Below are 13567 nucleotides of genomic sequence, written 5' to 3'. Positions count from 1 at the left end.
CAATTTGCCATAGCTGTGATACTATGACAATATTTCCATCTAAGGAAAATCTTTTAAGGTATAAAAACAGAATAAAAAGTATTGGGTGAAAGGAAGAAGAATTTAGCCAGCCTAGTTTGAGACATCAGCTGTAATAGATAACTCTGCTACCTTTTAGTTATTCCTCTTCCTTCAGTATAACAAACAATATATGGTTTGCAGTTTGTCTCCTTCTTAGAGAAAAGTGAAGTCTGGCTTCTTCAGAGCTGGATTACTCTGATATTACTGGATAGAATCAGGTGATTGGTGTGTAGGGAATCCACCATGTGACATATGTTGTGATATTTTATAGTGTCCTCTGCTCAGGTTTGAACAACAGCCTAATAAATCACAGTGGTATCTGGACAGAACAAAGTAACCTCAAAAGACAAATCACTAGATAAAAGTAAAACTTAATAAATACATGCTGGTTTAAGCTAAAGCTGATTTAAGTCTTTTAACTGAAACGATCGCCTAGCTCAAGACATTGCTGCTAGTAAAAAACAAAAAAATCTGGTTTTTATGAAAAATGAACTGCAGTGAACAGAACAGCATATTCTAAAAGTAATCTCATGTTTTCTGTCTGTCAAAAATCTGTTTAAATCCTTTGAAAATATGAAAGGACCATCTAAGGATATTCCCTGATGGCTTTAGTAGTGGCTGACCTCTTCAAACTCATGGTGAGCTGGAGAAATTGAGAAGCTGAATCCACAGGATTAGTGTGTCTGGAAAAGGAGTAAAAAATATAGAACAATGGAAGTTCATTAAAGTTAAAAGATAGTTTTGTTTTCTGGATTCAGTTTGAGTTTAAAAGGCGCTTGTGAGCTTCAAAATCCTGTAGAGATTTGACAGCTTAGAATGCAGTAAGCTAAATTTGTTGTAAAAATTATTTCTTTTGGCAGTAACACTGATCTATGAATATTAATGATTCAATTTAGCATATATTAGAATTCTGTGGATGGCATCCACAGGAGCTCTGTAGAGGCTCTTCTCTATCTCACCATCCATGAAACATAATTCTGTTTCAAGGGAGGAAAAACATAACAAAGCCTCTTTTACTTGTCTATGAATCACTCGCCTCATGGTTGGCTTTCAGCAGTATAATGTTCCTCTTAACCTGTTGGGAGCTGAGAGGCATTTCCATGTAAGCCCCATAGCTGGCATTCGCAGTCAATAGGCTTGATATGTGCTGCCATTATGTCTTCTTGAGTGGACACAAGAGAAAAACTGCTCACTGCCAAACACCTGCTTTCTCCATATTCTCACGGAAGGAACTTCTGCTGCTAACATATGCAAGGGCCAGTTTCTTTAAACTTTTAACATTATGAGGAGCCAGGAATAAAATTAAGGTTCTGGTTATGCTCCAAAACATGTAATAATCTTTGATCTTCCCAAGGACAGCAATAAGTGGAGTGAGCACAGAGAAAGTGAGATGTAGAGAGGTTCTGAAATAGACACGCTCATTTGACAGCTAATTGTGGGATTGTCCAACATGCTGTTGCTACTGGCAGTGGTCATGCAGAGCTCTGCATGGTCAGGATCCTGGATGGATCCTAGGAGCAGCTGCTATTTAAAAGGAACAAATTTGATGGCAGAATAGTGTGGGGGAGCAATGACAGCTGACAGCCCCACAAGGGCAGTGAGCTGGGTGCTGAGGGTGACAGCCAGGCAGGTGAGGGGCAATTACCACACTGACAGGGGCCTGAAGTTGTCAGCACCATCAGGGTCATGATCAGGCCCACAGTGACTGGGACTCGGTTCAGCGATTGCCCAGCAAGTCTGTGGCGATGAGGCAGGTCAAGCCAGAAAGTCAAGTCAGTGGGTGAGGGTTAGGATTAAGGAGGTTTGAGACTAGACACATGCAGGGGTGAAGGGCAAGGCCTTCAGCCTGAAAGCTGCTGCCAAGGGGAGGAGATGGGAACCTGCACTGAGGCTCCTTCCAGCTCCTCCTTCACACCAGCTCTTAACAGCAAGCTGACACTGAGTTTAGGGAGCTAAACTCCCACAGCCAGTAGGGCCTGGCATCAGAATCATAGAATAGTTTGGGTTAGAAGGTACCTTTAATGGTTGTCTAGTCCAACCCACCCTGCAATAAGCAGGGACATCTTCAACTACATAAAAGTTGCTCAGAGCCCCGTCCAACCTGACCTTGAATGTTTCCAGGAATGGGACATCTACCACCTCTCTGGACAACCTGTTCCAGTGTTTCACCACCCTCATAAAAAATTTCTTCTTTCTAGTCTGAATCTACCCTCTTTTAGTTTAAAACCATTACCACTCGTCCTATTGCATCAGGCCCTATTAAAAAGTCTGGCCCCATCTTTCTTACAGGTGCTCTTTAAGTACTGAATCACAGAATCACAGAATCATCTAGGTTGGAAAGGACCTTGAAGATCATCTAGTCCGACCGTTAACCTAGCACTGGCAGTTTCCAGCTACACCATATCCCTCAGCGCTATGTTGACCCTACTCTTAAACACCTCCAGGGATGGGGACTCCACCACTTCCCTGGGCAGCCCATTCCAACGCCTAACAACCTGTTCTGTAAAGAAATACTTCCTAATACCTAGTCTAAACCTTCCTTGGTGCAACCTGAGGCCATTCCCTCTTGTCTTATCGCTCATTACTTGGTTAAAGAGACTCATCCCCAGCTCTCTGCAACCTCCTTTCAGGTAGCTGTAGAGGGCGATGAGTTCTCCCCTCAGCCTCCTCTTCTCTAGACTAAACCCCCCCAGTTCTCTCAGCCGCTCCTCATACAACATGTGCTCCAGACCCTTCACCAGCTTTGTTGCCCTTCTCTGGACACGCTCAAGTAATTCAATGTCCTTTTTGGAGTGAGGGGCCCAAAACTGAACACAGTATTCGAGGTGTGGCCTCAGCAGTGCTGAGTACAGGGGTAAGGTCACTTCCCTGTCCCTGATTATTGTCCCTGAAAAGGCACAATAATGTCTCCCTGGAGCCTTCCTGGAGCTCTCAGCCTGTCCTCATAGGAGAGGTGTTCCATCCATCCCTCTGATCATTTTTGTGGCCTCCTCTGGACACGCTCCAACAGGTCCATGTCTTTTCTGAACTGAGGACTTCAGAGCTGGATGCATACTCCAGCTAGGGTCTCATCAGAGCAGAGGGGCAGAATATTATATCTATTAGGTTGGATGCCTAAAAAATAATATTCCAGGTTGTGCCAACTTGTTGATATGGAAGAAGATGGTCTTTACCTTCTCTCACAACACAACAGTCTTTAGTTTTGCATGTGTGTGTACGTATATATATAAATAGGCACGTATGGGATATACTGAAAAGTATACATGTATGGATATGTATTTCTATTGTTTGTGGCCATATATTAAAATGTGTTACTAATTTTCAGGCTAAATATCAAAACATGTATTTTTCTGGGGTTTTCATATTTAATTTTTGTAGATGCAACAAGTGTGAGGAGGGGTCCACAAGAAATAACCAAAATTAGAGTAAAATAGCATTACTTATGTGCAAGATTGATAATGTCGGAAAAAATAATGAAAAAGAAATCTAACAGTACACTTCGGGTGGTCACAGCTGAATCATAGAAGGTTAATGATGTGATCCTGTTTCCTTATTTAGGTAGGTGTCATTCCAAACCTCTTACCACCCTTAAATGAGTGCCTATCTGTCTAATTTCAATCAATATTCAGCAGTGAATCATAGGCATTAGTCATGTTAGGTATGCACTAAGTGTGGTTACCGACAAACATGTGTGAAATACAAGGATTAATATATGGAAAGGCAGAACTTTGATGCTGGAAAAGGGACATTGTTCCCTGTAATGAGTTACCAACCTGTTAAAGGCTTAGGCAGTCCTGGGAACAGTCATTAACAATCTGTCTGGGCAGAGAGACAGTTTGGAGGCGGCCCAGGAAATATTAGCATATCCAAAGCAAGCAATAGTGCTCTGTTGCTTGAGGAAAGGAAGGCTCCAACCCTTCCTAACCGAGTTACTCTGTGCTGGAGAGAAGGTGGGAACACATCTGGTGTTTGCACTTGAGGAGTCTCAAAGGGAGATATGGTCAATAAAAAACAAAACGTCTGTCTAGCCCTGAATCTCTACCTATGAAGGTTTTATGACAAAGCTGAGAATTGTATGCCAGCTTATTAGAGCTATTTGATGTGCAAAGTAGACAGAGATGACTAGTCTACCTTCTCTGAAAACTCAGAGGATGGGAGGGTATTTTTGGCAGGGGACAAGGACTGAGACCAGGAATGGATAGACAGAGACCCAGAAGATAACCACATTCAAACTGCAAGGCTGGTTTAAGAACTGGTAATGCAGGAATCTGGGAGGTAAAAGTGGCTTCTCCTGGTGCATGAAGTGAGATATGTAGGAGTATGCCTGAACCTCAGGAATCCAGAGAGTCTGGGGCAGCAATGCTAGAGGGGAAAAAGCAATTTAAAATAAGTAAAACTTTCATATTTATCTGGTCTCATAGTGGTTTTGCTCTGCCAGTCTCAGTTATAAAATCAAGGACTAAGGAGGATATTTGAGCTGAGAACATCCTGTTATGAAATTTAATAAGTACTGCTAGTACTATTTCATACAGAAATGCTTCCACTTACTGTGAAGGAATTACACTTTCTGCTCTCTCTCTTTCTCTTTCCAGCAAACATCAGAGTAGTCTGCCCACATTTTTGTTAAGGCATCTTAATGTGTGAGCTGCAGTTGGGAATTGCACCTTAATATGATTTTAATTTGTGTTAACATAACTGAAAGGGTTTGGCAACCCTCAGCAACTGAGCATCATGAGAATGAAAGGGGTACATTATGGGATTATTCCAACACCTCTATTTTATTTACGTTTTTTCCATTTCCTGTTTTCTTAAGCAATATCCAAAACTCTCATAAAAGTCTGAAGATAGTAACTATTTGGATGCCAAGAAAATTTTTTTTATCCCTTTTTATCACAAGGCTATAAAGCACAATGTTTTAATTGCAGGCAAGAGAGCGTAGCTGGAAGCACCAGCCAGCATAGCACTGTCAGAACTATTTCTGCCTCTAAACGGTTGGCTTTGAGCAGAACACCAAAGATGACAAAACTCAGGAATCATTTTAGGGAGCTGCTGATTCTGAAAGTAAAATACCAAACATCTGTTTCTGGCTCGTTAGCTTATAAGTTACCTTGATGTGGGGAGAAAGATGTTGTCTTGTTATATTTTCCTCTACAGCTTTAGCACAAGGTTTTATTGAGTCTCCTTTTTTATGGCTGGTATCTATTCATACACAAAGCTGTCTTGCAAATCTGATGTTTTCTAGCTAGATCTGCTGCCTAACTGAGAGTACAGTCCAATATCTAAGTGATGCTTTCACCTACTACTCATCGCCCTGCAGTCAAAGAAGACACTTCTCCAATACTCCTTTTGTCTTTCCCCAAATTTACTGGTGAAGAGTCCTATGTCAGTTTATTGCAGGACAAAGAATCATGATATATGTCCTTCAATGTCCAAGCAACACATGCTAGCTGAGACAGATTGTCCTTGAGGGATGTCTCAGTGAAGACACCCAGGCTCTCTCTGGCCTCTAAGCCCCAAGGGTACTCCCAGACCCCCCAAAAGTTATGTCTGTGCTGCGCACCACATAGCAGCTTTAAGCTAGTCCTGTTTGACAGACACATTCAGAGTTGTCTTGAGAGGCTTTTCTAACACTTCTGTGTCACACCTGGCTGTTTAGTGGGGAACCTGATCACCTTCCAAACCGCCTGATGCAGAGCACCCAATCTATTGAGGTGCTGCCATCTCCACGTTGTCTTCATTGCTGCTTGCTGTAAGAGAGAAAACTGGAGGTTTCAGTACACATGGATGGGAAGAAAGATTAAATCAGTTCTGTGAGGCCAGCTGCCTAAATTATCTCTACACGATGTCCACTGGACATATATGAATTGTGAGGGATACCACTCTCATGCTTCATGGCTTTATCAATCATGAGAGGTCCAGCTGCTGGAGCCAGATTACCTGGTAATGTTTTGAACTTCGGCACAACAAAGCACATTCTCCTTTCAGCGTACCCAAGGTACAGCTGGAGGGTGCTACCCTCGTGCTTGCCAATTTTTGTTCCCCTGTCCCATTCAGCTAAGTCCTATTGCCCTCCTGCTTCTCCTCCTCCTTCTCTCAGCATGTTTAAGGGGTGACCATTCTCTCATTAGAGAGGCCTGTCCCCCTGAATGTAGGATGTGGTAGGAAAGTTTTCTTGATCATATAACTAGAGAGGGAGAAAAATAAGTCTTCCGTCAGAACTCAGATTTGGGTGCTTCCTATGAGACTAAATCTCCTAGACATCCTTACAAATACACAAGCTACTGAATATCTAACACGTACACCCGTGTCCTTAATCTCTAAATGTGTTTCACAGTTTTAGAAAAGTCTGTTTGCTTATTGTCAAAAGAGTAAACTGTCTTTTGCTTCTGAGCAGGAAATGTGATCAGAATAAAGAAAACGGTTTTCTCAAAAAGCAAAACTTGTTTTTTCTTTTCTTCACAGGACAACTTTCCCTAGCCTCTGCCTATTTGAATGCCTGTAACTCATTTAAAGGAGCAAGAAACACCAGCCCTCCACCAACAAAATGAAGTCTTATGTAAGGGTAAGTTTTTCAGCTTACTTCAAAGGATATCCACTGAATTTGTGGAGGTTGCTTATTTTCTGTGGGGGATGATATTGTCCCTTAATTAGGCTTTTCAAATGTAAATTCCCAGCAATGAAACATTTTAGGGATAAAAGCGTTTGTTTGTGGCATAATGCATCAAAGTGTCAACAAATCTGAGTCTGTAATCTCCATATGTTTTGATTACTTGCTATCAGAAGAAGCTTCTTGCAAAGCAAAATTTTTTTTTCTTTTTTTTTTCTTCTTTTTTTTTTTTTTAACACTGTAGCTGCATCTACTCTAAATTTACACCTGGTGCCAGTACTCTCTTGCAACTGACATATGACTGTTTGAGTGGGAACAAAACCACTTTGACAGATGGGCATAAATTCAAGGATGCCAAACAACCAGTGCCTGCACTAACCTTGAATGCTAACAGGCCTTTCATACCCAGTAGTGTCAGAACAACAGCCTATTCACAGCTCCAGGTCATTAGGAAAGGAGGGGGAGAGCAGAACATGTAGTTCAAATTAATAAACCTGAAGATTATGTTGTTGGTTTTAATGCTATAAAAATAGATAATAAATAAGAATAAATTGTCTAACATCTAAATCTAGGAACCAAGTTATATAATGCATAGAAGGAAATCATGCATCTTCGTTGTAAGCAGCTCTGTATATGGCCAGCTGCTGAGAAACTTTGAAAGAAATCCAAAATAAATTCTTTGTCCAGCATTTTACAAATAGCTTGTTTGGCTGCAGCAGTGAGCTTTTGTAGCTTACTCAAGTCATCCTCAAAACCCATTCCCAATACTGGACCATTCCTAGTGATCAGCTATATGCGCAGATTCTGGCAATTTTTTTAGGAGAGGAGACAGACCACCCCATCCTCCTCGTTGGTTTCTAGACTGGCCTGTGCAATGAACCAGGTATGCATCAGCAGTGTTCTGCAGCTGCTGTGTTAGTTCCACATCACTTTTCAAAGAAAGATTTTGAAATGAAAGAAATTACATAGAAGATAAGTTGCTAAGTGGAAAGAAGCAGTTCAGCTGGCTCGCGTACATGTACTCCTCATAACACAGTTCTTCCGGGGATACAGGCTTGCAATTTGTGAATAAACAGTACCCCCTGATCCGGTGAACTATACACTACTGGCTTTTGTACGCTGTACTCTGCAAGGACTTGTTTCCTTTATTTTGCAAGGAAAGCCTGAGACCTTGAGGGATGACAGTGTCCATCCTCCTATTTTGTAATAATTCCTTTCCATGCAGAGATATTAAACCTCTTGGTGTAGGAGCTTTGGGTAAGGTAGCTTAACTCTGGGGAAAAAATTTGGAAGGGAAAAGACCTTTATCATCTAGCGCTTATTAACGTGGCCAGAATTGCACATGAGTCTTTCTGCTTGGTGCTTTCTCTTGGCTAGCTTTAGGCTTTCAAAAACATTTAGTGAAAAGGAAACACTAGACTCAGGGGCTTAGATGGAATTTAGGACATCTGAATAGCACTCAGAGTGTATAAAATAAGCTGGCTTTTATCAGGACTAAGGTTGTTGACTCTTTTGGGGCATGATTGTTTAGGATTTAATTTACAGTTTTGGCTACATGGCACAGATTCCATTTAACTTTCCCTTCAGGCACATCTTGAAATTTGTTTATGACTGAGATTTTTCCAACCCAACTCTAGGTTTGTTACCAGGGTGTAAGGGGTGAATGACACTTCCTGGCCTTCTACAGCTCTAAACTTAGAATTTTTTAATGATGACCTCCTGTTGTGGCTCCTTCCCCCAAGTTTCCTGTTATATTTTTTCCATGTACATGTTTTTTTCAATTTGGAAGAAGCATATACTTCAGATTAATGAAAGGAGCAGAAAAAGAAATTCCCTTTCTGAAAGTATTTTTAGATGTTGCTCCCTCTCTAACATCCACCTTAATCCATATGTGGTGGTTTTGTCCACACTGTCTTGACATGTGGAGGCAACAGTTGTTTTAGAAGTTGCTATGGAAAAAGAATGGAACTAAAATGTCACTACTCTATTTTAAAAGGTATTTATAATTAATTTCCAAGATAGCATCATAGATCATTAGAACATCACTTTTGAGAACACAGTGACAGTTCTGGTCATAGTCACAGCTGATTTAACAGGCTTGAGTGGATGGATAGTTTGGCTCATTTGGGAACGGGAGAGATCAGATTCATTATTATATTCTGTTAAAAGACTGAAACTTTTTCTAAAATATTTCTCTATATGATAAAATTGTTGACATCTGAGAAATTGTGTACATATAGAAACATGTAAATTCCTGTAAGAATAAATAAATGTACCCTGTTTTTTCTAGGCCTTGATCTGATAAAGACTTATTTTTATGTATCTAAATAAAATACTTTCAGGAGAGTATATCAACACAGTCCAGAGAGCTCTTGTAACCATAGATGAGCTACGGACCACACTACATACGTCTTTCCCTGCAAAATAGCTTTTTGCAGTTCTGTTCTGTTTGTCTCATGGGGGAAAGGAAGGAAACAGGGGCACATGAGGCCTGCAGAGAAGCAGCAGCATGTGCCCCATTCCTGCCCTGTTGCTTGTGACAGGTGTAGGACGCATGATGTGTTTGTGGCTAGTGCGCTTTTCAGCTGCACACAAATGTAGGATGTCCTGCTCATTTCAGTTGTGTTAAAATCCAAGGTGGAGAACATGAGAGGCTGTTTTCTGCTTGTAGCCCTGACAGGCAAGTCCCATACTGGATTTTCCTTATGCACATAACACATATTCCAGCCATGGCCCATGGAAATTGCAGATGGACTTTAAGGTTAGATTGAATCATAGAAATCATATAACCTGATCAACTGAGGACAACCATTCCTTAATTTCTAGTTTTTAAGGTTTAAATTTACCCTTGGGGCAGGTGGTAGCCACATTTGAGACAGCTGTGTGATGTGCTAAGACCCAGCACCATAGCTAGCTTGCTTTTGAGGGTTTTTCGTATGTATGTATGTGCTCTTTAAAGTCTGTTTATTTTCAAAAATCAATATTTTGAAAGACAGAGGAAATCCTGTTAAATATTGACTTTCTCTTTAAATGCCAGATGTTGTACACTTTCCATCTGCTGATCACTTTCTAGACAGAAGCCTGAAATAAGATATTAGCCCTTCCTACCTCTAAAACATTCCCCCTGCTTCTGTTCTGCTACAGCTTTTCTTCCCATTGTTCACACCAATCTCTGAATTTCTGTTCTCCTACATGCATACAGAAATACATGCTTAATTTCTGCTCTTTCTACTGTTTTACTAAGAGTCTTGCATTTTATTTACTAGTTCCCAGTCCTCTCTGATACAAGGAAATGATCACCTACTTTGCAACTTACTTGTGGCAGCTTGTAATGATTTCTGAATATTGCTTGGTGGTCCTGTTTGCCCTGACTGTTCTGTGGAAGCTTACCAAGGACTAATGTGTTCATCAAAACAAAATAGTTTTCTGTGGAAACTTACCAAGAATTACTATGTTCGGCAAAAATAAGAGACTTGTCCTTGGAAAGCAGATGTGCTTTAGCAAGTTTATGGATAGATAGCCATATATGGGTGGTAGAAATTAATAGACTGGTGCTTTTAGATAAGATATAGGTGGTAAACCAGTGGGAACCACTCTTGTTATTCAAGAAATTGGCTAAGAGAATCTGCACATGCTCCGAGGAAAAGTACAAGGTGAGAAAGACTAGCAGCCTTCCTCCAAAAGACCCCTGGAGACGCCCACCAGGAGGCAATGCGCAGGTGCAAAGATAACAAACTGCTGACACCAGCCTTTTGAACTAACCCAGCCTTACTTATGCATATGGATATTTGTATTATGTAATCCAATGAATATGTATATCCACACTCTATAAGTTTCTGGTTAAATGTGCTGTGGGTGTGCAAGCTTTGTGGAGAAATCCCCTTGCACCCTGGCGCTGGAGTAAACATACCTGCTTTATAATTCTATTCGAGTTGTAGAGTCTGTTTCCGGGAATCATCTCAAACATAGAGCTGGTATGTTTGGGACGTTAACAGAGATAAACTACTCCCCTCAAAGAACTAATAAAGAACTAATGGATACAGAAGAACCTATGAAACTGTGGATCAGGCACCACTTTTTTGCTCTGATCTATTACTTTTAGCGGTTCCATGATGGTCTCTGAACTGCAGGAGATTGGCTGCAAATTGAATGCTTGCACAATATTCACGGCACCTTTTCAGGAACCTAAACAGCCTTAGAAATGTAACGGCACAGATATTCATCTCCACACTCTGCTGCTCTTGGTGCCGATCTGTCACAGGGAGTGAAGTCTAGGGTTTTTTTTTCCTTGTATGGTTAGGAACAAAAAGGGAAACCCTAGGATTGGAACAGAGGACCATGTTGTGATCTGTAAAGTCACATCAGGGCTGATGTCAGCTGAGACATTTTCAAACAAGTTTCAGCTTTGTCCATCTGGTGTATCGCCTACCCCTGTAACAGGAGGTAGAAGCACTCACAGGACAAAGTGAAGAATTATCATTATGATGCTCTAAGGCACTTAAGTCCCAGTTTAGCCTGTCCTGGGCAGAAGGCCGTTGTCTGGCTTAGGTAATTTTGTTCTACCTCCAGCAGTGTGCCAAGGCAGACCTGACTCGGAAGGCATTTAGACGTATTAATAATGTCTAGCAGGGAAGTCACCCAGAGAGACTCTACACAAAACCATCCCTTTTATGCAGAGGTGGTTAGAGTACTCAGGGGGGATTTGAGCTCTTACCTTGTCTGGAATGACTTGGGTATCAGGCCATTCGTGGCCATTAGCTTAGAGTTTGCTAAACCGCTCAGACTGAAATGGTTACTCTTTCACATGAATAATTAAATATTTGGTGGATTAAAGACAGGACACTTTACATAGATCTAATGTTTGTGATGTATCTGAATGAGAAGAGTCATCTGAAGAGTCTGATCTTTCTACCAAGAGAATATGCACTTTCTCTGCAGTGCAGAACAAGATGTTTTGCACTTTAGAGCAGTGAAGCTTAATCCATCCCTTTCCTCAGCCTTTTTTTTTTTTTTTTTTTTAATATATATTTCCATCCTAATTTCCCAGGTATTATTTAAATGGCTATTTTCCAGCTCAGTGTGCTAGACTCTCTGAAACCCAGTCTTAACTACTTCTTAGCTCTACATGGGTAATCAAAGTTGTAATGTTGGCTAGGAGTTTGAATAGTTAAAGTTAGGAACATGTTTAGCACATAATTCCTCATTGTAGATCTAGTTCTGAGTCATTCAGACCTGTATTTAAGAGGCAATTAGAAGCTTTAAAGGGCTGTAGGTATTTAAATACCTTTTCAAACCTTGGCTTCAGATTGTTTGAAAATGTTAGTGTGCAGATAGATTGGGAGATAAAATCGTATTTACAAAATGGTAAGATAGTGTTAGGTCAGACCAAATAGCTTGATAACAAGGTACAAAGAAGCTATAGGGTGAGTACCAAGGTCACAATTTTATTGGCAAAATGTTACAGTGTATTTAAAGGTTGTGCTGTTTTTGGCCTAGTGAGAACGTTCAGCTTTTGGAAGGTCCTGCAGAAAATGTTCTGTGACTGGGTCTGGAGACAAAAATCTTCTGCGCACTTAAAACAAGGGAGCCACGTGGGCGGGTTACAACACAGCCCACGCTGACCCAGTTTGAACAGGGTAAGAGTTTGCTGGGTCAGATCAGGCTGCAGAGGCTGGCCAGGGTAGCTTAGTCACTCAGTGTGGCTAGGTACTGTCAACACTAAACTTTGAATGAAGTCAGACATAGTGTTGTAACCTCACCTGATGACTCTGGTTTAGTTGTCAATGCCAAAAAACCTGAGGAAAATCCATGCAAAATATGGAAAATAGTGGGGATATTTGGATTTGAAGAAGTGGTGGGTAGAAAAAAAATATTTTATTTCACAGATGATAACACTAGATCTGATATCACTTTGCTACAAAACATAGACCCACTCTTTGAAAATGTACCATGAAAGAATGTGGGTCAGTACTTCTCAACACACTGCCTGGCTGGCTGCTGGGGATGCTCTCAAGCCTCTGACTCAGGTGCCAGACAGGGAGCTGCAGGGAATTTTGTCCCAGTGAAACTTTGTTGAAATCAGAAGGAACCAGCAAAACTTGCCAGAACATTGGTCAGGGATGTGAAATTTGTTTGTGACCACATGCTTTTGGAACTGTGGTGCATTTCAGCCACAGATGTGCTCCTGGAACTGAGTTTTAGCATGTTCTGGTTTAATTCCAGTGATAGCGGTAGGATATGTTTGAGTGAGTTGGCGCTGCATGCTCTCTGGCTTCAAATAATTATGTACCTTCTGCTGTTATTTTGTTCCTACCAAGTGAGAGACAGCCATTTGCAAAAAGGAATACATTTAGCTCTGTAAACACTACTGTGAAGGAGAAAAAAAAAAATCAGTTGATTATATAGAGCCTAGCTTTTTAAAAAAAGTGTAAAAATATTAAGTGCACATGTCATTTATGTTCATAGCAGTCCATATATCTGCACATTACACATATGATACATTCATATATGGACATAGTTCATATGTGCCCCAGCAAACAGTGATATACCTAATGTTTATTTAAATGCCCATTAATTATGTTGTTTGGGTTTTGTTTACTGCTGAGAATGCCTTATAGAGTGCATAGTTTTGAAAGCTGTTCAGTGCTGTGCAGCGTGCTGCGGAGATATGAAGGATACCCTAAGGAGGGGTGTAGTGTCCACCCAGAACTCTGCAGAGTGATCTTTGCTGCCGGGACTGAGGGAGGGTGGAATAACCTGAGTTACAGTTTCATACCGCCCAGTTTTAACCTAGTGCCCAGTAATCCTGACTGCTGCGAAGAAATACCCAGATCCAACCCTGGTGATCTGTGTGGTGACCTGTGTGCTCCAAAGAAATTTAACAGCAAAGTGCTAGTGGTT

Source organism: Strix aluco, chromosome 4, assembly GCF_031877795.1.
Source record: "Strix aluco isolate bStrAlu1 chromosome 4, bStrAlu1.hap1, whole genome shotgun sequence".
Classification (NCBI taxonomy): domain Eukaryota; kingdom Metazoa; phylum Chordata; class Aves; order Strigiformes; family Strigidae; genus Strix; species Strix aluco.
The sequence above is the reverse complement of the archived record's forward strand: the minus strand, read 5'-3'. Positions refer to the sequence as shown.